Raw genomic sequence first — 27275 nt, 5'->3', positions numbered from 1 at the left:
TTTTGGAACATAGAAGGACTAAGAAGAAAACTTGATAAATCAAACTTTTTAAATTTCATTAACAAATTTGAGTGTGTTGCATTTCTAGAAACCTGGTGTAGTGAGAACGTCCCAGCTTTACCGAATTATGTTCAATATTCTCGAACACGAGTTAAGAAAGACACAGCCATCAGGAACTCCGGTGGAATATTAATGCTAGTTAAAGACAGTGTAGCAGCCTATGTTTCTGAACTACCAAGTACTTCGTGCAATGTGTTGTGGCTGAAGTTCTGTCCTCCAAGCAGATCAGTGCTGCTGTACTGTGTTGTCTATTTCTCACCGGAGGGTTCCAGTGATTACTCTTCCGAACCTCTGTTCGACATTTTGATAGCAGACATAGAAGAATATACAACCAGATATCCGAGATGCGACGTCATTATTCAAGGAGATTTCAATGGTCGAACAGGAGATCGAAACCAGTGCGACTACATGAGAACGACGATAGCCACTTCCTACCTCTCGATGAAGACATCAACTGCGTAGAAGATATCCCCCTCCCCCGCAAATCACAGGATAAATTGGTTAATAAACGTGGGCATATGCTTCTAGAATTCTGTAAAAAAAATGGTCTAAGAATATGCAATGACCGATTAGGTAAAGATGCTAATATTGGCCGTTTCACTTGTTTTGCTAACAATGGGAATAGTGTTGTTGACTACTTGCTATGTTTTGAAAGAACATTTGACTTAATCACTGATTTCTGTGTAATTGAGGACCAGGTTGAAAGTTCCCATTTGCCAGTGTCCTTCTCCCTGAAATTAACAAGAGGTCATGTTGACCTGCCAAGCCGTGATCAGCCGCGCTAGCCGAGATATGTCTAGGGTAGCGAGTCGGCCGGCGACTATCAGCAAAGATGGGAGAATCCACCAGCTTCACTAAAACAGAACTTCTACTCAGCAGTTGGCCAGGGACAAGTATTTAATGCCGGTACTCATCTCTATGAACTTGTGAAATGGTGTGCCGATAATTACAAAAAGCCAACTAGACATTTTGACAATTGTTCTCCAAAGGGAGATAATTGGTATGACACAGAATGTAGAGATGCACGTGCATTTGCTAGATCTTGCCTTCGCTCATTTCACGACTCTAAAAAGGAAGCAGACAGAATTGGATACATTGAGGCGTGGAAATATTACAAGGACCTATGTAAATTTAAATCATCACATAGTTTCAACCTATTTGTTGAGAAGACTAGCAATGCACTTTTGTACAGAAACAGCAAAGTATTTTGGTCTTATCTAAAACCTCGTCAATTGTTCCAAAACAATATTTCGCCAAGAACTTGGTTGGATCATTTCAATAAATATTTTCAAGGAACAAATTATCCCATAGAAGAGGAAGAGTTTTATGACTTTGTAAAACGTTTTGTAAAGTCTATCTCCCCAGACCAAGTAGAGATAACTGTTGATAACGAGGGCTTAGAGGCTTGTAGAGGACCAATTTGACTAGCCGGACCAATTTGTCTAATCAATATTAAAAAATCTCGCAACGTTTTCATAAATATTATTTTATTATATATAATGATAAACAGCGACTAAAATACGCTATCTCCAAGTCTCTGATTTAAACAAGCCGACAGCATGCTGAAAGCGAAGTGACCAATCCATAATGGCGGATATCGTAGCCCGATCATTAAAATGTTGCATTGGTAAACGGAAACGAAATTGACATTGAATAAATCATGCAAGTGCCTTTTCTGTACAGGCAGTTACAAATCCTGTGTTTGCATTCAGATTCGAAGTTTGAAAGTAAACATATGAGGTCATTCTTCCAGGAACATTCATGTCAAGTTTGTGTGTCTTTTTATAAAATTTGTTTCCAAACAAAGTAGATTGTATTAAATGAAGATATGTCAAACTTTTCTTCTTTTTCTCTAATGCTATTTGTTGCTTCTAATATGATATTTATTGCCATTTTTTAAACCTATATTTTGTAAAAATAATAATAATAATGTCATGAGCACATGTATAAAGTGGGAATGGGACTGTACTGCAGCGAAAGCGAATTATTCCTATATGAGTTAACACTATTTGTATTGTAACAATCATTATATTTTCGCGATTTTCGAAAATCCATGTAGGTGAAAGAGTTGTTATATGTGTAACTTCTGCCGTAAGTCTAAAAAGTATCAACGCGTCAGTCCTTAATTCTTATCGACGTCTTAAACAACTTTAGGCAAGGTATACATATAAAAGAAGAGAAAATTATATTTTTGGAAATCATCAGTTTATGGGACTTTAGCCAATTTGGTCCAATTTCAGTACCGTGAAAAAACCTGTAAAATTCAGTCAAAATTTGAAAATTAATTCTGAGATGTTGCCGTTTAGTCTGGTTATGTGTATTTAGGCAAGGTATACATATAAAAGAAGAGAAAAATATATTCTTGGAAATCATCAGTTTATGGGACTTTAGCCAATTTGGTCCAATTTCCGTACCGTGAAAAATTCTGTAAAATTCAGTCAAAATTTGAAAATTCATTCTGAGATGTTGCCGTTTAGTCTGGTTATGCGTATTTTAGCAAGGTATACAAATAAAAGAAGAGAAAAATATATTCTTGGAAATCATCAGTTTATGGGACTTTAGCCAATTTGGTACAGTTTCAGTAATTTGGAAAAAAAATAATCTTAACTCAGTCAAAATTTGAAAACTTTATCTGTGATGTTGACGTAAGTTGATTATGTGTATTTCAGCATAGAACATACGAAAAAGTAAAATCCTTTGAAATCATCAATTTTAGTATTTAAGCCGATGTGGTCCATATTTCAATTGGGGGTGGAGGGGAATGGGTTGGTTAGCTCAGTGGTTGGTGAGCCTGCCTTCAGCCACTTGTTTCATCAGGGCGCTCACTGAAGATCCAGAGTTTGATTCCCATCAGCAGCAGTGGTGAAATTAGGATGCAATGCTATATTGCGAATGCATGCTGCATAACACCCTCTGTCAGCCAGATACCAGCATTGTCCTCCAGGTCTTACTACATCACTTAAATACCATGGTGGTGTTGGTTCTCCTACATTAAATCTGGACGTCGTGAGATCAGTGAAATATTCTGGAAAGCCACATTCAAACCCAACTCACTCACTCCCTCACTTTATTTTCAATAATTTGGAAAAATCTTATGAAATAATATCCTTTGAAATAATCAAATCAGGTAATTTTGAGAAGTCACAGAAAGTGAGTTAAAATTTGAAACTTCATGCACATGTGCTCTTTAACCCATCAGGCAATAAACCTACATGTATTCATGCCACACTGCTTTGCATATATGTATGTGGACATCCAACCTGATGTGTGAGACTTACAATAGATTATGTTTCTATGTCATTTAAGAAACAAAGACAAATTTCAATTATAACTTTTATTACTTCACAAGAAATATCAACAGAAGAGTCCTTCACATACCAGTAAGCACTCATTACAATCCTTACTCAATCCTCACTTTCATTCATACACTAACTCTGTAACAAAAAATCTGACTTAAAATATACATTGAAGAAGAGTTCTATTTCGCCTAATGAAACCATCAATACATTTCATGTACATAATACATGCTCAAACAAAAGTAGATGAGGTACAAATTCTTCCACGTGATTGTGTTTATAATTCACATTTAATTGTGGCAGAACATCTGTTACAAAAAGGGTAGTTGGAGACACATGCAGAAAAATAAATGTGGAAATGTTCACAACCATTCATTCACTCACACATGAACACTATTGTTGCATCATAATGAAATTCATTGTTCTTTAAATATTTTGTATTACTATTGTATGCAATGTATACTCAAACAATTCTACCTTATTTTTATTCGTTAAATATATTAAAAATAACAGAAAAATATTATCTGTTTTGACCCAGTAGAAGAAAATGATACCAAGTGAATAAATTCACGACAACTCTGTAAAATAGATCACAAGCAAACAATCTAATCATTAACTAACTTCAAAGGACATACATGTAACAAAGTCAACTTTACACAGAATAAACCCATATAGTATAAATATGTTCAGGCAAATGTGATGTCCAATATCAGTTAATGGCAATGTACATTGAAGCCCCTGTAGTCAAGAAAATACCTCTACGTGACAATCATGTTTTGGTAAATTGATTCATTAAAACCAGATACAATGTTTTCAAGTTCTATAGACTTTGATATGGACACCAACCTGCAAAAACATGTTACAATCTGAGCGCAAGAACTATGTATGCAAGATTTGATGTTGAACTTCCAGTGTGTTTGTTTTACTAACATTTACTAACTTTTTTAAGAACAGGTTTACTCAATTGTAAGTATTAATCAATGATTACATCAGCCAAAATTATTGGTAATAACCAGAAAATGGTTACTGCTATGCTTTTCAAATGAACAAACTGATGATCATATGATTATCAAATCACACCTTTTAGGAAATTTACATCTAAATATATTTTAGCAAACTTTATTTTGACATTCAATGTAGACTGCTAATGTTATTAAACAAACACTGATAACAAGAGTCGTGAGAATATGACAAATTCCCCTGCAGCCTCACAATATATCACCAATCTCATAAATAAGAATAAAAAATAAAAAGTTATAAAAAATTGTCTATATTCAAACATATCCAAAGTCACATCAACAATATCTGACTGATCATTTTCCAATTTGTTTTGAAGATATCATTTAATATTCTTTCTTCTTTTAAAGAAATTCAACTCAACTGAATGTAACTCCAACTTTATTCCAGAAAAAGTAACAACTTGAAACTTTAAAACATTGTTCAGTAGCAAAAGACAATTGTCCACTATCTGATTAATCATTCTGCATGTTTCACGAAAACATGTCTCATAATTCTTAAATTTTAATCTTGAACAACACCCCACTCCATCTAAATCCAAGTTCAAATTGTTTCAATGTCAACAGACAGACTTTCAATAAATCCAGAAATAGCTAAAAGCACAAGTTAACTGCTTTAATGATACACATGCCTTTTCTTTATGATCAGGTTAGTTACAAGGAGAACCGTTAAGATCTGTTTCTAGAGTATACCCCTATTCTTTTTTCGATTATTGATTCACCAAAACATGCTACATCAAATAGTTTGGCAATTCATAAACATGGATAAGTTTAACACACACAATGATCTGCACTAACAGGGTTTTACTATATTCAACTGAAATATACATCAATGGGAGGAGACTGAGGCATGTTCTATACACATATGCATGATATGTGAATGATTTGTTTGTTTGTTTGTTGTTTAACGCCACACTCTGCAATATTCCAGCTATATGATGGCGGTCTGTAAAATAATCAAGTCTGGACCAGACAATCCAGTGATTGACATCATGAGCATCGATCTACGCATTGGGGATCGATGACATGTTTTAACCAAGTCAGCGAGCCTGACCACCCGATCCTGTTAGTCGCCTTTTACGACAAGCATAGTCGCCTTTTACGGCAAGTATGGGTTGCTGAAGACTTATTCTACCCTGGAATCTTCACGGGTCCATATGTGAATGAAAGAAAGGTACAGAGAACAACCAAACCACATCAAGGCATCAATGAGTTGGCTGCATTCATTAAAACAGTAACCCTTTCAAAGGAGCATCATAATTATGCAATTAAAGCTCTTTTGAATGCAATTCTGTCCTTTGACACTCTGGGTTGATTGAAGAGTAGGTTCTCCCTGTCAGTTTCTCAGCAAGGAATATGATTACTTCCTTAATTGCCAGATACAGAATGCAGTGCCATGCAGCGCTGTAATAAATTAGAGCATATTTATAACCAGACTCAATTTTAAGAATAAAATGAATATCTCCAGTTCCAGTTTCATAAATGTAAGTTGTAATTGGAATAATTGGAAATCATTTACTTGCCAAAAATTCAAAGAATTAGTTTTTTACAATTACAATGAATATATTTATTTTCAGTAGCTTCACTAGTTACATTGTAATTGATTATTACTTTACAAGACTATTATCTCATTCTTTGGTGTCTCCATTTTCACAATACTAAATGTTTTTTCCAATGTGGGATATATTCTAACAAAATATGACTGAATTTCTGTTCCCTTTCACCAAATTGGTTCTTTTCTGTTTAGCATTCATTCCAGTGAGTGTTTAATAATAATGTATCTAACAACATTGTACCTATAACTATGTACCAGAAATCAAGCAAACAAACCTGTACACATAATACATACTATTATATTTCTGGAACATGTCTGCTTCAGATAATACAACCTAAAATTGTCAATAATGAAATGTAACAGACATGTTTGTTTTCCTAACTGAAGGAGACAAACACGTATAGAGGATATTTGACTTTTCCTGTCGAATACAGTGTTTATCTCGTCGAGTGAAGTTGACTAGTTTGTATTTTCATGAGTGGCGTAGCCGCAAGTGTAAAAATTAAACTTTTCAACTTCACGAGATGACATAAACACGGTATTCAACAGGAAAAGTCAAATGTTCTATTTATTCTATTCTTCCTTATTGCTGAATTTTATGAAAACCGGACCGATGACTCGCAAATTCAGTACATTCACTGTGTCAGTCGTCTTGTTGCCTGATGATACACATTAAGTCATCACATTGTTTACTTTTTGATTTTGATATCTAACTCAGTGTAGATGCAGGTTTTATTTTAACCGATAAATGCGGTATTTCACCGATAGAAATAGAATAATAAATTGTATTTTCTGTGCTTACTGTGTGTACTCCATTGGAAGTTCCCTGAGATTCGCATCAACATCCGGCACAGTAAAGATCTAAGTCACTGGCTTAGTGTAAGGGCGACTGAAAAGGAATCAAAGGTGGTCAGTGACATTTATGTGAAATTTAGACCATGAGCAATTTTCAATGTATCAATTTCATCTGTATATATAATCAAATGATAAGCTTCTTCTGTGAATATGCTTTAGATGTAAACTTTTCCTAATCACATTTAACTACTGCTCTGTTCTTATTCAATTTGGTAAACACTGGTAAATATATGCTCAAAACAACATGCTTAAAACTGTGAATTTACACTGATTTTAAATTTGTGCCATTGGGAACTTTAGAAAAGAATCTACACTATTCACCATTATTCTTAGCGTTTATCTCTCACTGGACGGCATGTCAAGGATTGCCCCAGCCACTGAAGTATGTGCCCATACATCTAAAATTTGTTTTGCCATGTATAAAGTACAATTCACTGAGCAACTGATATCATCAACTATTTGCCATTTTTTCCCCCAAACATTTTACTTTAATCTTCATGAACACTTATATTTTACCTATATGCAGAAAAGTGTATGTCAGAAACAAAAGAACATGTACATTGTGTTTATTGCATAAGATAATGATTACTATCACAACATACGAATTGTTACAATCATGGGATTGAAACTTTTTCAACAATGAAATTTTGGAAATTTTCTCTACTAAATTGTGGACTTAGCACTTAATTGTGAACATTATCATTCTCATACTTTAATGAAATTTAGCTGTACATATGAATTCATTTTCTTACTTCAGCAGACACAAAATCTGACCCAAATCCAGCCTTGACTTCATGGTAGGGATACTTGGTAACAAACCAGTTGTGTCTCTCACCACGTCCTTGTCCCCACTGTAAAGACAAAAGTGCCTCAAGAATGCCACATTCATTTTATATTGACTGTTGTGTGATGTTGGTGTATATGTGACTGTTAACTTTCAATGTGATATACAGGAATATCAACAACAGTGTTATATGAAAGGAAAGGATACATACATTGAATTGGTTTATTTTGGCCAGATGTGATGTGCATGTTTCGGACTTCAGATCATTCTCCATGGCCATGTACTTTATAGAGTATATTACCTGAACTTACCCTGTAAAAGGCTCTTAGTGTGACTGCAAACTTCTGGTTTCTGTGAAGAAAGTCAAACAGTCAATTCATTAGACAGTTTCCGCTTTAACAGTTTCAATTTCAACAAGCATATAGTCGACAAAGTCATCTATATTCCCTGCCAACCTTAACATGTAATGGTCCGAAACCAGGTAAACTAACCCAACATTTTTTTAAGCCCAAGTTCAAAAAGCTGCCATGAAAACCTTGAAATAAAACGTTCTAAAATTGTTGAATAGCAAAAGGCACCAGTTCAGCATGTGTTTGACTCGAAATACTAAATGGTTTAGCAGTTATTTTCTGGAAATGAACCCTACCCTCATAGAACCTTAATCCAACTTGTTGCCATAAAAATCTTAAAAAAATAAAACATTCAAAAATTTCTAAATACTAAAAGGCACCATTTCAGAATGTGCCTGGTAGACATGCTAAGTTTTGTTAGAAAGTATTGAACGTTTTTTCAGTTACACTCCGCGAACCAACCCCACCCTCATATTAATGCTAAGTCCAACTTGTTGCCATGGAAACTAAAAAAAAATCAAAATTTATAAAGTCCTAAAACTAAAACAACAACTATTCCCTCAGCCTGTCCATGATAGCAAAGACTGCAGGGTAGGAAACAGGGGGATCTGAGTTGAACTCATTAAGAAAGTCTAGCTGGCAGCTGAGTGTAGTTGGGAATTCTGGATAGTGTTATGACAAATCAAACATAATTAATGTCAGAGATATGTATAATTAAGTTATAGCATAAGATGTAGTCTGGCTGCAGAAACCATAACTCTGTGATGTTGCACCCTATAATTACTACCCCAATACGTGCCGCTGGTATACGGATTCCGCAGCTAGATGTTCTACGGTTTCCGCAGCTAGTTGTACTATGGTTTCCACAGCTAGAGGTACTATGGTTTCCGTAGCTAGATGTACTACGGTTTTCGCAGCTAGATGTACTATGTTTTTTGCAGCTAGATGTACTATGTTTTTTGCAGCTAGATGTACTATGTTTTTTGCAGCTAGATGTACTATGGTTTCTGCAGATACATGTGTAGTAATCATGGTAATGTCTCACCTTGTTTTCAAAGAAATCAGCTGTGACTCGAAGGGAACCTGAATAGTAAATTAAGGTAATTTTAGTATTAACATGATTAATCCATATTGAAGTGACAATCAGTGGTGAAAGTGGCAGTGTGGACGCTCCCAAAGTAGAATTTCTTTTAATCATTCCCACACCAACACTGAGTTTGGAACCATGATAAAAACCATTGAAACAGAGAGAGAAATGGTTGAACTTTGATATAAGAGAATGCTTGGTTACTTGAAAATTGTCTTTGAAGCTGGTCAATTTTGGCCTTTTTAGGCTAATTTTGTACCACATTTTCTCCTCAAAAGACTAATCTAGTCACATAATTGGCATAATTTTATGTTTACAATGCAACCAGATGACATTTGCTTGGTTGTCCATCATGTTTCTGTAAATACCTGCAGAAATCACAAAGATTGGGCTTTACAGGCAAAGATTGGAACTGGGAGTGTGGACCAGGAGGCTGCCAATTTGGGGAGCCTCCACAATCCGATCCCTGACTGTTAACAATGAAGAAATAATTCATTGATTTTTAAGATATTTGGTTACAAATGATACATCATATAACTACAATAACAACATGAGTACAATAGACAAAGAAGGGAGATTGAACACTTATTTCAAATTTAGTGAAAAGCAAACATTGCAAATTCATACTACAAACTTAATAAACAAATATTTTCAAATTTTATCACTACTTATCATGTAATTTAAATTGTTAAAATAACTTGCTAGATGTAATACATTTAGACACCAGTCATGGAATACCAAAATTTACTGTCTAATTCTACAGCATCCATTTTTTGTAACACTTGTTTGGTTTGGTCATGTTTTCTGTACACAACATTTCTTTCAATAATAAACTCAAAGATAACATTGATACTGTTTAAAATGTAAAGAATTTTTTTAAACATTACATTTATTTAAAAAAATTAACCAGCAGCAACACTACCTCAAATACATCTCAGCGCATGTGTTCTTCTTCAAACCAAAGAAATAAGATAAATATCAACAAGATCAAGTCTCATATTTTGGAAATATGAACATTTTCATTGAGTTAGCACAACAGTAACTGCCAGAAATCTGTATATGCTTCATGTTTCAGTTTCATCCTTGACAGAAAAGGAATATTAAGGTACTTTTCTTAAATATGTATCTTATATAATAAACAAAATAGAGTTAGTTGACACAGGGTCCGAAATTAACCTGTTGTTTTTGTTTTCACATATTACCCCCTGATTTCATCTTAAATGCACCCAGTTGACTGCCTCCTCCTCCCACCCAGTCTTTATGATTTACTATGATGAAATGAAACTAAATACTTTTCATCCCCCTAAACTGACTTAGGTATGGTATGCAACACTTGGGTACTGTACGGTAAACTTGGGTGACTTCCTGCATTGTCGGGGTACAGTCCGGTATACAGGGTCTTACTCGGGCTAATCTCCTATGGTACCCATCCTTACAACGACCCTTTCCACATAACTTATCCCATTCATGCTCAGCCAACAAACATTCCTCTGACTTATACTCCTTTCACATTAGGTGATTTAACCGTCTCTAGACCGTTTCTAAAGTAACTTTGTGACAGTTACCATTTCACATTAGCGCTTGTCTCGCTTGTCTCATAAGTTACCACCTCTCACGGTGGTTCAGAGATGGTTTACCTTTGGAGTCGGCGCTGGTCTGCCTAAATATTGTGACAGTAATTTTCTGACACTGACATTTCCGTTATCATCTAACTGGGCAAAAGATGTTGGTCTTTCATGCTATTGATCACTTTTGAAAACCAATAATATAAAGGAAAGTTGACAAGAAGTTTAAAAGTGTTTTGGAATTTAGATCTTGAATTTGGCCTACACCAAATACAGACAAATGTTGACAGCAAGGGAAAGAAGCAAAAAAGAGCATTTCTCATCTTGACTCATTTGTAATGTCCAATAACTTTCTCACCCAAGATAGTTTTAGAGAATTGACTGGTGTAAAGAAATCAATAATACCAAAGCTTCTCCTTTTACATTAGCTCTTTAATCTTATCGGACTTTCCATTCCAAAGAAACTTAAATAACATTTTATTTAACTCCTTAATAAAATTCCCATAATGATTTGGCAGTAATAAACAATACCAGTAAATTAAATTTGAAAATAAGTAAGGCCTCAATAATGGCAATTGAACCAAGAGAGGTTATAGTTCTGTTCATTTCAAGTCTGTTGAAAATATAACACTGGGCAGCCTGAAATCTTCTGGGTTTCATTCAATTATTTTATTAGGCAAATACCAAACTGAGTTATTCTTCTTTGGGCCTATCAATATTACTTGGGACTTATGAAATACCCACTGTAGCTTCAACAGATTTTTCTCACCTGTCAAAAGGAACTCTGTATTATCATCATATTGTGTTAAATAATTTTCATCTTTTAACTAAAATATCCTTGACATTAACATATTGTTCTTAACAAGCCCAGCCAGAATTTCAAAAGCATAGGAAGATAGAGGGAGAAATATCCTGACCTTGTCTACAATCACTTTCAACCGAAAACCAAGGAGACAGTGTGTGATTTATTACTAATTATGATTATGCCAATATATAATACTGAATCATTTCTAGATATCCTTACCAAGGTGAAAGAAAACTATAGTTTTGTTAATATAATATCAAGAAACAGAATCAAAACCTGTGTAATTCATTAAATCATGTACCTATAATCTGTCTGAAATTGTCACCAAATTATATCTACCAGGCACAAAGTCAGTACTGTTGATAAGTTAGACTAATTTCATCAATCAAAATCATTCACTGAACCTAAAAAACATGCTGTGTTTAATTACCATACATTCAAACATAATATTGCTTATCCAAGGTAATGAACATTCCATTTTCAACTCACCCTTAGTTCCAGCAATACCAGATCCAAAAGACCCGTCCAAAGAGAATCATCTACTGAAGGAATAATTCCTTTACTTCCAAAGTCCTTGATAAGTTTCCTCGACCTAGCAGCACAAGTCAGTACACACAGATTGACTGAACAAAATTCCTAATGATTCCAATGAAATCAATGAAGTGTAGTAGTTGTCGCCTATTCGTTTAACTGAAACATAATGAGACAACTGTCTCATTCCTAGAGCAATACGACAGTGATGGTCTGGTACAAAAAATCTAATCATTGGCTAATTACTCCTAAGATGACAAGTAAGGGGAGGAGCCCACCTCACCAGGCCAGAGAACATATACCAGGTGGCCAGCATTACATAATATTACCTAACACAGCTGGTAGCATGGCCATGCAGAGGGACAGTGGAGTACATAATTCAGTAACTTCGTTATTAGTATGTGTTCCTATATGTATATGGGAAGGTAACAAGGTTTGACTTGGATGTTTGGGTTCTAAGAGTTTTGTGTTAGTGGATGAATGGATGGAGGAAAGGGTAATTGGAGTGGGGTTCATCCCAGCAAGTTGACATTTTTAAGAATAAGAAATTATTGTATTTTGATGTCACTTAAATGTAGTTCACTGTAACAATATTCATTGTTAAAAAATATACAATATTCAGCCATAAGTCCTATGAGACACCTAAGACAATAATATTTAGATGCACTTCATAAGCATATTCATTGGGAAAATAAAATAAAAGCACATAAAACATAGGTGTCATTTTCCCGTGGTTTCAACACTCTGTGTTCTCATTTTGGTTTTAATAAAAGAATGTTAGATTATGAATACACAATGCCATTTAGAAAGTGGTCAAATGTAACTAGTGTTATATTTGGGATAACACTTTCTTAGTAAAGTACAGATTCTAGTACTTTTAGTACTTTTGGGGGGTTGAGTCCCCTGCGGGATTCGAACCCACACCTGCCAGGGTGAGGCACCTTATCGCCAGCACACAAAGTCAGCGATCTAACCCACTCAGCCACCCAGGCTTCCACAAAAATAAAAGTCCGACAACTTACTAGATTCTGTACTTTACTAAGAAAGTGTTATCCCAAATATAACATTAGTTACAATGTTAGATTAGCTGGGTATATGATCTTGAATGTGATGTCCTGATGAAAAAACAAATGTTTAATTAAACACATCTTTTCTTTTCATTGAGAATATTATGCCTAACTGATAAAGCTTAAATATATTTGATACTTATAAAGAAATTTACAGTGCTTGATCTCTGTGAACTGGCACAAATGAAATAACTTTCTGGTAATGAAATCATTTCAGAGAGGATCCATAGTGCAGCATCCTTACATATAACATGTAAGACATGAAACAAAATCTTTCAGTAATGACAGAAACTTTTAATTTTTAAAATATTAATCAGATAATGACAGCAGAAACTCTCCCATGAAAAAAAACTCACTATAGAATTTTGGGTAGATCTCACTAACAGATTGAGGTGAATACATTCTAAATGTGTGTGTACGATGCACTAGTCACCCCTTGTCAGAGGCCATTTAACACTTTACAGGGGTAGAAACTAACAGTTTTAGTTCACTAGTCCTTGATAACAAGTAGCAAAAGCCTTATAAACGGCAAATTTCTACTAGTCCTTATGATACCTTAACCATTGGGCAGTTTGGCAAGAACTACAGGACTAGTGCCAATTTCTAACGCTGCTTTATGTCAATTATCTCTCACTAATAATCATTAAAATCAGGGTATTTCAGCATATCAAAACTTGGGTGTTTGAAAATTTAATCTTATTATATGCAAAGTAGTTAAATACTGTGTTTTCTCAGACAATAAGTGATATTTTCACTGCAGTGAAAGATCATTTTTCTCGTCAATGCACTGAATTCAATTGTGTGATATCACTGCTATACAGCAAGTACAATGGCATGATGACACCAAAACAATCACATGACATCACTTGAACAATTTCGTGATGTCACTGAAAATTTGAACTGTGATCAGCACATTTGAATGTGTAATTTTCATAAAAATAGCATATAATATAAAGGACTTTGCGTAACTTGAAATATCCTCTATTATTGTCAGAATCATAAGAAGAAGCTGTACACCAATTCTGAAGGCAATGACTGGTTAATGACAAAGTAATTTGAAAAAACTATTATTTCTTCTACAAGCATAGCTAATAGCTGGTGTCATAGCAGCCATACTGAATTTTGTTTTAAGGCATACTATATTTTTAAAGTGGAAAGCCCACATCCTTTTAGAAAAGATATAATAAATACAATGCCTGATGAACCAAGATAATTTCCAGAAAAAAAGAGCTTGACATGGCCATTAACAAATTTTAAACTGGTAGACATCATTAATGACCAAGAATCTAGCCAAACTGCAATTCTTTTTCAAACAACCATGAGTGTTGCCTTCCCATTATGCCTACTGGTTAAACAAACACACCATACTGTTGAGTAAATGCTAGTTACCACCGGTCACCCCTCCTGACTAAGTTAGTTAACCTGTCTAAAGGTAGACAGATTAGGAATAGAATCATTGACAAATGTAGGTTCTCGCTTGTACATGTATAAACATGCATAAAGAAATGCAAGAATACATGTCATGCAGGAGTACAATCAATATATTTCTATGTAGCTTCAAATGAATGTACATGTATGTAATTTCCATACACCATTTTAATAATGCCATTATGTTTTTTATGAATCATTTGCCTATGACCGGATGTTGTATTTTTAGTAACCCATTATGTATAGTTTGTTTGTTTGTGCCACAATAACAAAATAAGTTTCTTTTTCTTCTGATAATTTGTATGCTCATCATCATAAATGGTTTGTTTTCAGCTTTACAACAACATATTTCACTGATGGTATTATTATTATTATTTTTTTTTATGCTAAGAGAACATAATTACAAATGTACTAATTTGTGTGCATTTTACCTACATATCTTGTTTTTATACATTTTCATAATGTGTGTGTTACCTTCAAAATGTTCACAACACTACATAAAGTGTAATCATGAAGACACGACCTTGGTTCATGATCTTATCAGCAGGAGACCATTTCTCTATAAATTGTCATTGTGTCAGTAAAATGAATGTTTAACATTTTATTTTCACAATATTCCATGTAAGTGGTCTTATTCTACTTTCTAGACCAGTTCATTTTCACATGGGTAAGCTAAGTTTATTACATATTTGTCAGTAGGCATAATGGTAGTGAAACCCATCAACATCCTGCTATGACCAACATATTGATTTTTTTCAAAATCAAAATCCATCTTTGTTGTGGAGAAACATATCATAACTGTACTTTCAAACTCTGGAATTTTGAAAGTTAGTAGATTTTGAGAAGATAAGTGTGGCGAGATAAGTGTCTAGCTGAAATATAAAGAGGATAGTTTCAAAATGAAAACCTTACTTTGTTGGTGCCAGACCCATAGGAACAGACGATAGCCCAATCCCCATAACAAAAGCTCAATTTAATGTTGTCAAGGTGAGCTTAAAATGCAATGAAATCATACTTTATTCGATGTTCTACTGTAATGAAAGTGATACTTAAACTTTGTACCGCAAGTATTAGCATATTGTTTTCACAAATGAAGAAGCCATATTCAAAGAATATATTTCTATCACTTATCTGTCTCTTCACTGTAGGATACAAGATGTTCTCAGATGTGGATGTTGTTGCTCCTGAATTACATATTGAAGATGTCATGACGTTTAATATAGCACTTAACCAGCTGTAATATTGGGACATGATTCAATTCAACACATGTCCAACCACTACAACATGGAGAACTTCTGCATTACTATCGGGAAGCTTCTGAATGTGGACAAATCTGTTCCATCAACATGAGGAAACCTGAAATGACAAAAATAAAGTATGTGATGCAGGACCAAATTTGGTAAAATCCCATCCATTGATGATTCCAAAGGATTTTCTTTTCTTTTTTAATACATACTCCTCACTTCAATACACATCATCAGACAAAACTGCAACATTTTAGATTGAATTTTTAAATTTTGCCTAAATTTTAAAGATTTCTTCCAAATTACTGAAACTGGACCAAATTGGCTAAAGTCCAATAATGAGGTGATTTCAAAGGATATTATTTTTATTCTTTTTTCTATTTGTTTCTTCCCTTAAAATACATTGTAAAATTCAACTGCTCCATCATAAAATGAAATTTCACATTTTGACTGAATTTTACAGATTTTTTCACAGTATTAAAATTGGACCAAATTGGCTTAAGTCCCATAAACGGATGATTTCCAAGAATATATTTTTCTATTCTTTTATATGTATACCTTGCCTAAATACACATAACCAGACTAAACGGCACCATCCCAGAATGAATGTTCAAATTTTGACTGAATTTTACAGGTTTTTTCACGGTACTGAAATTGGACCAAATTGGCTAAAGTCCCATAAACTGATGATTTCCAAGAATTTAATTTTCTCTTCTTTTAAATGTATACCTTGCCTAAATACACATAACCAGACTAAATGGAAACATCCCAGAATGAATTTTTAAATTTGGACTAAATTTTACAGGTTTTTTCAGGGTACTGAAATTGGACCAAATTGGCTAAAGTCCCATAAACTGATGATTTCCAAGAATATATTTTTCTCTTCTTTTAAATGTATACCTTGCCTAAATACACATAACCAGACTAAATGGCAACATCCCAGATTGCATTTTTAAACTTGGACTAAATTTTGAAATTTTTTTCAAGGTACTGAAATTGGACCAAATTAGCTAAAGTCCCATAAACTAATGATTTCCAAAAATATATTTTTTTCTTCTTTTATTTGTATACCTTGCCTAAATACACATAACCAGACTAAATGGCAACATCCCAGATTGCATTTTTGAATTTGGACTAAATTTTGAAGATTTTTTCAAGGTACTGAAATTGGACCAAATTGGCTAAAGTCCCATAAACTGATGATTTCCAAGAATATATTTTTCTCTTCTTTTATATGTATACCTTGCCTAAATACACAAATTCATATTTCAAATTTTGACTGAATTGAAGTCCCATAAACGGATATATTCCAACACTAAATTTGGACCAAATTGGCTGAATCCCCGTGTTATTGTTAGATTCCTTATATGTTGTATATCTACGATGAAACTGTAATTTCTATGTGAGCCATATTATTTATGTCAAAATCTAAGACCGAAAAACAAAACTTGTGTAATTACTTCTGGCGGTAAATGGTATTCTCTTATCAAGAAAGTGATAAAATCTACTTCAAACACGATATACCTATGTTGTATGAGAAAACTTAACGCAAACTCGCAGTAAATATATACAGTCCGTTTGAAGTTTCACGCATAGTTACAGGATTACCAAAACACATATTTAAAACAGGATGGAGCACTGTTCAGAAAGAAGAAAACATCGCTAACTTTGCATATTACATAAAAGTTACAATGATAAAGTCACCACATATATATTTACGTGACCCTTTGTCTATAACTATTTAGACGTGGACTTCATAAAAATTTAGCAATGCGTGTAATATTCAAAAACATATATTTTATTTCCTTCATCTTAAAAAATGTGAAGCGATGTACATATTGGAGAAGGGGACTAGTCAACCCGTACTTTCATCAACCCGTAACCCATACCTGAGATTTTGGCTTACCCATACCTACATTTGGCTGACCCGTATTCAAATTGGCCGACCCGTACCTAAAATTGGCTGACCCGTCCCCAAATTCGGTTAAGCCGTACCTAAAATTGGCTGATCCGTACCTATACATTTGGCTGACCCGTACCCTGTAGACGTGTTTGTTATTAGAAAACAAAGTGGCGGAGAAACAGGATTGTTTTAACCAGAAGAGACAAAGGAAAACATACAAAAAAGTGTTTGATGCACATTTTCATTCAATTTCATTCAATTCATACAAATTTATACTTCAGTCTCGGTGAATGACATCGACCTGACGTAGACAACATCATTTTTATGCTAACTTCCGTCCAAGAGACCAGTTTGTGAATTATATCGGATGTTGTTTTCAGTAATTCCGACTGCCTTGAAGCTAGCCATTGTTATTACAAACTACCTATCGGTAGCGATTGGCTTATTCAGTTATTAACATGCTTTTCATTCAGTTAACTAAACATGGCAGTTTTCAGATTATCAAAAGTTTAGCGTCTTATAAAAAATCTCATTATTTTGATAGTAAATGTCAACAATGAGTGTTTTACAAATTGGCTCAATCAATTAAGTGATCTTCCCGCTTTTGTTTAGGCATATTGGGTCAAGAAACTCTTGAGGGTCATGTCGATGTTAGATAAAACTATGTCTTTGTGTTGAATATTAGTATTAATAATGTCAATTTCTATCGGGTACGGGTAAGCTTTTTCAAGGCAAGGGCCACTGAGTAAGGGTTATTGAAACATGGGTACGGGTAAGCCAAGAGATGTTTCCTCCCCCCCCCCCCCCCCCCCCCCCCCCCCTCACTAAACTGAAGAGTAATAAACAAACAAACCACGTGAAATAAGAACATACAATATATAATAAAATCAAAACAAAAATACGACATGTAAAATTGTCTGCGAGGTCTGTCATGAGACAACTTCAAAAGGAATGTCCACTGAACGACGAGGTCATTCTTTGCGTCAGTAACACAAATTGTTTATAGATTTGAACTAATAGTTAATGGCTGTGTAGGTAACACCTATACAAATATATTTTCAAAAGAGATTGAATTTTAAAAATATCTATCAATAATCTCCATTTGTACTTCCCCGTCCTTGTGTTTACACTCCTTAATTTCTGAACATTTCCTAACAGTGTATTTATGTTTCGTGTAAATATTGTTAATGAAAGTTATATACCCAAGTTGAAATAAGTTGTGCCCAATTTAAATATAAATATGTTGAAACAACACAGAAGATATATATCCACTGCCCTCCACTGGACAGACTTGTGTTTTTTTTCTTATGATTTTTTCAAATATATTTTAATCATTTAACTGGATTTGGGCGACAGTATAAAAAGACAATAGAGTTATTTTGTTTAAGACGCCCAGAAACATTTTACTTTTTAGACTTACGGCAGAAGTTACACATATAACAACTCTTTCACCTACATGGATTTTCGAAAATCGCGAAAATATAATGATTGTTACAATACAAATAGTGTTAACTCATATAGGAATAATTCGCTTTCGATGCAGTAGTCCCATTCCCACTTTATACTTGTGCTAAGATATCTCATGACATTATTATTATTTTTCTTACAAAATATATGTTAAAAAAATGGCAATAAATATCATATTAGAAGCAACAATAGCATTAGAGAAAAAGAAGAAAAGTTTGACATATCTTCATTTAATACAATCTACTTTGTTTGGAAACAAATTTTATAAAAAGACACACAAACTTGACATGAATGTTCCTGGAAGAATGACCTCATATGTTTACTTTCAAACTTCAAATCTGAAAGCAAACACAGGATTTGTAACTGCCTGTACAGAAAAGGCACTTGCATGATTTATTCAATGTCAATTTCGTTTCCGTTTACCAATGCAACATTTTAATGTTCGGGCTACGATATCCGCCATTATGGATTGGTCACTTCGCTTTCAGCATGCTGTCGGCTTGTTTAAATCAGAGACTCTCAGATAGCGTATTTTAGTCGCTGTTTATCATTATATATAATAAAATAATATTTATGAAAACGTTGCGAGATTTTTTAATATTGATTGGAAAAATTGGTCCGGCTAGTCAAATTGGTCCTCTACATACGGGGATCTATCCACAACAATGGACATTTGGCGTTATTGTCCCTATTTATTAAAAAGGTAACTCTAACGACCTTGGCAATTATCGTCCAGTTACCTTGTTAGGAGTTGCTGGGAAAATATTCGCAAAAATTATCTGTAGTCGGCTAACTGAATGGGCAAGTGAATGTAATACCTTAGTCCCGGAACAAGCTGGGTTCAGAAAGGGTTTTCAAACTGTGGATAATATTTTTATTCTAAATGCAGTCATCAATAAATATTTGTCTTTACACAAAGGGAGACTATATGGTGCGTTCATAGATTTAAAATCTGCTTTTGACTCGGTCTCACATCCTGCCTTGTTATATAAACTCTTGATAGGCAATATTAAAGGTCGTATCTTCAATGTTATTAAAAATATGTATGAATGTGTAAAATCGTGTGTACTACTGCAAAACGGGTATACATATTTTTTTTACTGCAGCTTTGGCGTAAGACAAAAATGCCAGTTGTCTCCCTTTTTGTTTTCATTTTTTTATAAACGATTTGGTGGAATTTCTTGACCAAGGGAACCAATATACTATTAATTTAGGTATGATTCAATTATTAATCTTGCTTTTCGCGGATGATATTGTCATACTAGATGGTACTGTAAAAGGTCTTCAGAAAAGGCTTGATAAACTTGCTCAATATTGTGATAAGTGGCAGCTTAAAGTTAATATACAAAAAAGTAAAATCGTAGTCTTTAGGAAAGGGGGAAGATTGAAATCCTTTGAAAAGTTTTTTCTAAAGGATGACGCTTTGGAGATTGTCCCTACCTATAAGTACTTGGGTGTTCATTTGTTAAGCTCAGGATCTTGGTACAACACACAAAAAACTTTGCAAGCTAATAAAACCCTCCAGTGTTTAAAATCTAAAACTGCAGACTTAACTAAATTGCCCTTGAAAGTATTAGTACACATCTTCGATGTTAAAATTTCCCCAGTTCTAAACTACGGAAGTGAAGTGTGGGGATTCGACACTTCACCCGATGTTGAAAGATTTCATGACGTATTTTGTAAAACTATTTTGAATCTTAGCAGATTTACACCTAACATTGTTGCTCGTGGAGAGCTTGGTCGATACTCTCTTCAAGTAAACCGTTTTGTTAAAATCATTAAGTTTTGGATACGGTTGTTGTACCAAGAAGAGAACGGTATTCTAAAACATGTGTATAATTACCAATTATCTTTGGCAAATAAAAATATCAAATCATGGGCCCTAGATGTGAAAATGCTGCTTTACAACTATGGTTTTGGAACTGTTTGGGAGGCTCAGAATATTGGAAATGTAAATCAGTTCTTGGCTTCATTTAAACAAAGATGTTTCGATATTGATCAACAAAAGTGGTTGTCAAATCTTTAAAAAATCTCCAAGCTAGATCTGTACAGATCATTGGAATCTCATATTGTATTTGAAAATTATTTATACGATGTTAATATAAAAGCTTATCGTATTGCACTTTGTTCACTTAGGTGCTCCAGCCATCAGTTGATGATTGAGGCAGGCAGAAAGCTGGGTTTGGCGAGACATAAACGTCTCTGTCCTTTTTGTGTTATTCCCACCGTAGAAACAGAGTTTCATTTTTGTCTTGAATGTAACTTCTATTCGGATTTAAGACAGTCACTTATTCCTAGTTATTATCACCGCTGTCCTACAGAGCAAAAGCTTCATAGTTTACTTGTATCTTCTAACACCCCAATGTTAAACAGCATAGGAAAATGTATTTTTCTTGCATTTAAGAAAAGGGAAAAGTTCTTAACCAATGATTAATATGAACATGTATTAAGAGGAAACCACATGTATTTGGGTTGATACTCACTACATATTCAACAATGGCTTTCAATAATTCAGTCCCCAGTGGTCGGGTGAAAGAGACGCTTTGTAAACAAGAACTGATGCTTCTTGTAGGATTTACTTTTCGGCTCTACTTTTCAAACTTTATTGCTCATATATACACTGTAAAGAGAATTTATGTACTTATCTACTGTGACAAACTCTTTTCTAAATAAGTACTGATACTTCCCAAAGCTTCATTGTTTATTTATGCACTGTAAACAATTTCATACAAAGTAATCGGTTGGGACAAACCCCTGTGGACAAGAAATGATCTTTTTAGTATGATCTGCTCTATTTTTTACCATTGTTAGTTTTATATACTCTTTTATCATCTGACGCTCCACCGTTACAATGGATACCGATTAATGGACAATGTATAATGGGCCGGTGCCCCCCTTACGAAATAAAGTCATTCATTCATTGTCTTCTGTGTTTCTTTTATTGTCGAAAGGTCATCACGAATCACAAAAAGAGACTCTGTAATGTCCTTTTTCATTTCATCACATTTCTTGTATTTGACCTGAATATTCTGGATTACATCTCGGAGTTGACTTACCTCATTACAAACTTCAGCCTTGTCTTTCCTCATTTGTTCTATAACTGCTTCAATACCAGAAACAAAGGGTCCTGGATTTTGCTCAACATCTCCAGCACAGTACAATAATATCTGAGCATCACCATGTGAGATAGAATTATTAAACTGAAGCGATGCATTTTTGCCGGCTCCGTCGCCCTCAACCACCAGACTCCCTTCCTCTGCCGACACAAGGTCGCAGCCCACGGCAAACAGGCTGCCCAATTCGGTCGCCTTTTTCGAACAGTAATGGGGTGCTGAGGACACATCCTAACCCGGGGTTCGCACGGGGGAAGAGCGATTGGCGTTACCCAGCCCTCACTTCATGAGTGCACCCCCACCCCCCTTTGTGATGAAAGCTTCACCGTCAAGCATATATTGCTTGACTGTGTGAACTTTGTAATCGCAAGGGATGCACATTTCAAAGCGTAAACCTGAAAGATCTCTTTTACCGTGTCAGCGGATATCTCATTATCAGCTACTTGAAAGAAGTTTATCTGTATAATTCAATTTTAATATGTATGTGAATAATTAAACGTTTGTTTTTAAATTTGGTGTGATGCTTTTATCAGCTGACATTATTGAAGGCTCTGTCCAGGAGGTTAAAGTATCGTAAAATGATTGTTCGTTATCCTATCATAATCGATGTAACGATCATGAACCAGTGTTTTAAGCCAACACATTGCTGAGTGTTTATGATATTTGCTAGTACTGTGCACAGCCACCAGTAGCTAATGTGATAACGTAAATCCTGCTGGGGTAGAATGCAGGAAGCCGAGGTACTGTAAGTCCCCATGATCCCGAGCTTTGGTTAATGGTGGCCTATAGCCCGCGTTTTATAACTGTATACATGATATTATTATGCTCAAATATGTTTCATAAATTGTTTTTAAATATAACTTTGCAAAAATGACTCGATTGAGAATATAATAACTTGGTCTCGTCTCTATATGGCTTAAATAATGCCGATGTGACGTTAAATTTGAACTCACTCACACAATCAAATAGTCTTGTTTTGAGACTTATATACTCTTCGAAAAGAGAAACGCAAAGCCAGATTTGTGTGAGGTAGGAAAAAACATTTATACGAGGAAACGCACAAGGTATTGAGCCAAAATGTTGTGGAGAGAACACTTGGTGATTGTAGTCATCTCAGGTATCGGTACATAAGAAAATTCCTCGGTGAAGGTCAGCTACCATGCAACATCTCTGGTTGTGGTTGACGTCGGCGTAGCTGTCTATCCAATTCATCCCACAGGTGCTCTATCGGCTTCAACTCCGGGGATCTGGAGGGCCAGGGGAGAACATCAACGTTGTTGTTGTGTAGACAGACTCTTTTGGTCCGTGCTGTATACGGTCGAGCGTTGTCCTGATGGAATACACTGTTGCCGTTGCTGCAATTGGGAGGACTGGTGGTAGGAGAATTTTGTTGATGTACCGTTGAGCCGTAAGATTGCCCTGGATATGGACCAAACCTGTCCTGCCGTGCAGAGAGATAGCTGCCCACATCATAACGCTACCCCCACCAAAGCTGTCCACATCCTGTACACAGTTTCCGGCGTAACGTTCTCCCCGACGTCTGTAAATCCGTGCTCTTCGGGCACCTCGACGGAGGAGAAATCTTGATTCGTCGCTTAACCAGACATCCCTCCATCAAGTCAAGGCCATACTCTGTGTGACGACACCAATGCCGTCGTTGTTGACAATGTTGTCGACTCAATATTACGCGTCGAACAGGACGTCTTGCTCGAAGACCTGTTTCTCTTAAACGGTTTCGTTCGGTCTGGTCGGAGATACTTCGCAGTTCGGCTATTTGAGATGCGGTTGAGGTGGCTGTGGTCTTCCTTTCACGCAGGTGGCGCAGTCGGATGTAGCGATCTTGTGCGGGGGTGTTTACTCTTGATCGTCCCGACCTTGGCCGATCACGTGTTAACCCATGCTGTTGAAACCGATCCCATAGACTTGTGCTGGGCGCTACATCGAAAACCCTGGCTACAGCTGATCGGGATTCTCCTGCCTGCAAGCGGTCTATGACGTTGTTTCTTTGCACTTCTGTTAATCGTGGCATGTTACTGTCACTGTTCGATTGACGCAGATGCCAGGCAATACAAAACCCCTGCACCTGAATACCGCTCATAGTGCTGCTGCATGTGCAGTGCGTTCAGCTCCATAGCCCTTTCGTTAATGCACAGTAATTTGTCTTCCATCATAATTCGAATGTTCACATCTCCTCTTCACTTGACAATTAAATCTCTGAGCCCAAATGCATGGTTGGTAATGCTTGGATGCCTTGATGTTTTAATTGTTACGAGAAGAAAAAAGGCTTCAACATTAATAAAATATAATAATATAATCCCTGCTTTGGATAAAATATGACACGAAAGAACGAAAGAATGTGTCTATTTATTCTAAATAAATCTGATGATTCCATAACTACATTAATACGTGAGTCGGGTTTTAACATTATTCAAGTTATATAGTGAGAGATGCAAACAACGGCAAACAATTAAGACATGCAATTAATAATATCATCATGAAAATGCAAGCATCTTAAAATAATATTTTATCATAACTGAAAAAAATATAATTTCGTATTATAAGACACCGCCAACATGTTCTGTTGATGTTACACCTAATCCTTCCTTTTTCTTATCCATTCAGTACCACCACTCGACACCTCTTTTTGATACCCACTGATTTTTTGGGAGAGTGTACACACAAAAAATGAGCTGACAAGTGAAATGTTGTTTATTGTGGCGTAAATCTGTGCCCAAAGACAAGTAATTGTGACAGTTACAACAGATGTATACAGGATAACATGCAAACTGGTGATGTTTTATGACTTTAAAATGACTTTTGTCCTAAAGAATTCGGTTAAAGTCATAGCATGCATAATCGAAAAATATGGTAAATCAGATTAATTCCGAAACGTTGTCGTAGACAACACTAATTAATTAATCAAGTATACATATTTTAAGAAGGTTATGCTGACATACATGCAACATGAACGCAGTGACACAATATCTAGCATATGTTATGAATCCTCCTTTTTAGCTGACCAATACACAACTGTCAGATAGAAGGGCATATCACAAAACTGTGACACTGTGACAACGTTATGTTCACGTTCCTATATGTATGTATGTCACATTCATCGATTTATCACTTCAGATGAGGAAAAGGATGAAAACAGTTCAAAATGGTTAACATGTCTAGACTTGTCTATTCGAATAGCTTTGTTATTCCATGTATGGGGTTATCATTGCTTGTGTTGCATCGAAATTTGGCATAGGAATTACTTCTTTTGTAAACCAAGCCCATTTTCGTGATTGAAAATGTCAATCAAGCTGCTGCTCTCCCGGGCTGTCTGCTTTAGGACGATGGAACTGGATAATGTTGTTGTTTATTTCTTGCTCTTTTTTTAACTTCATAGTCATGTATCACGTGACAGATCTCAAGATATAATAAGGCATGTAGACAATAAGGCAAATTATATGTAGATTACACTACATCAGATATGTGAACATAAATGCGTCTTGTGTTCAATATAAAGATAACATTACCCACGTGATTATTCGCAGCTTGCCGTCACATAGCTCTAATATTGCTCCAAATGCTGAGATCGAAAACAAAAAATATACACTCGACAAAGAGACCAGTATTTAGTAAACAGACAGGCATCAATAATGATGTGCAATAACTATTAAAGTACTGTTGCCAACCTTAGTGTCCAGCGACTGGCATGTCATAACCATGTGCTTGATGCGGTCTAGGAACAGCGGTGGTGTGAGTATGAGTGAGTGAGTTAAAGTTTAACGTCACAACGGCATTATTTCAGTCATATAGCGACAAGACCAAGATAATACATAGTTAGTTCAATAATACAACAACAAAAAAATATAAACAATTTATCAAACATAATTTGGGCATAACAATGTTATGTTTTCAGTTTTAAAACACGGCCTATAGGCCTACAGAAACCAAAGCTGAGCCACCTCACTGGGGATCATGGGATCTTACATTACCTCGGCCTCCTGCATGATACCCCCTGATGGATTTACGTCATCATTTTAGCTACTGATGGTTGTGCACAATGCTAGCCAATATTAAAAAATACTCAGCAATGAGTTGGCTTTAAAACACTGGTTAATGATAGTTATATCGATTATGATAGGATTATATGTCACACAGGGGGACAATAATTTTATTACACTTCAACCTCCTTGACAGAGATTTCAATAATGTCAGCTGGTAGAATCATCACACCAAATTTCAAAAGAAGCATTTAATTACTCACATACATATTTAAAAATTATAATACAGATCAATTTCTTTCAAGTAGTTGATAATGAGATCTTTCAGGTTTACGCTTTGATAATGTGAATCCCTTGCGATTGCAAAGTCCACACAGTTAAACAATATATGCTTGACGGTGAACCTTTCATCACAAGGGATACACTTAGGAGGTTCGTCCTCTTCTGTCTTCAGCAGATATTCGTGGCCAATACACGACATCGTCGTAAAAGGACCTCTTCATGTCTTGACTGACAAACCAAGTAGGTATGACCGATTGTTGGTTTTAAATCGTGAGGTTTATTGCTTCCTACCTGGGTGTCCCACCTTTTGTGAATGAGATCCCGAGTATAAATCTTGATGGTTGGTTTGAAATCACTGTACGGGATCAGTAGTGGAGATAACGGTTTGTCAAGAGCTGCTTTAGCTGCAGCATCGGCTTTTGAGTTACCTGTTATACCTACATGACTTGGTGACCAGCAAATGTCACATTGGCCAGTAGAAAGATCATTCTATATTTCTAAAATGTCAAGAATAATAGGGTGATAAGTTGAGTTACTTTTAAGTGCCTAAAGGCATGACAACGGATCAGAGAAGATGATGAAATTTTTAGATTGTTTTTTTTTTATGTTTGATATAGGCCAAAGCTGTAAGGACAGCTTTGACCTCAGCAGTAAAGATAGACCTGGTATCTGGTATTCTTGTGGAAACAGCTCTGAATTCAATGATGGTGATACTTGGACCATCCTTGGACCCGTCTGTAAAAATGTATCTGTGAATATTATATTTTGATCGTAATTGGTTATATGATTGTTGATATACCAATGGATAAGTTTCTGACTTTTTAGCTGGGTTAGAGGGGGGTCAACTTCTTGCTTCACCATCTGCCAGGGAG

General features: G+C 35.3%; 1 long non-coding RNA gene across 2 annotated transcripts; it reads right to left on the bottom strand.

The window, feature by feature from the left end:
- Positions 1-5418: 5418 nt before the first annotated feature.
- Positions 5419-12749, bottom strand: LOC124151853. Of its 2 annotated transcripts, XR_007219114.1 has the most exons (7): positions 11863-12749; positions 9372-9473; positions 8962-8999; positions 7878-7917; positions 7535-7633; positions 6730-6816; positions 5419-5776 (listed from the first exon to the last, which is right to left on the bottom strand). It is a non-coding gene; the product is annotated as an uncharacterized LOC124151853 (long non-coding RNA). The 2 variants fall into 2 exon arrangements; XR_006863423.2 differs by lacking the exon at positions 9372-9473.
- Between the last annotated feature and the right edge of the window lie 14526 nt (positions 12750-27275).

The sequence above is a fragment of the Haliotis rufescens genome, unplaced genomic scaffold, assembly GCF_023055435.1.
Source record: "Haliotis rufescens isolate VD_foot unplaced genomic scaffold, xgHalRufe1.0.p SCAF_7, whole genome shotgun sequence".
Lineage (NCBI taxonomy): Eukaryota > Metazoa > Mollusca > Gastropoda > Lepetellida > Haliotidae > Haliotis > Haliotis rufescens.
Note: the sequence above shows the minus strand (reverse complement) of the source record. Positions and strands in the feature narration are given on the sequence as shown.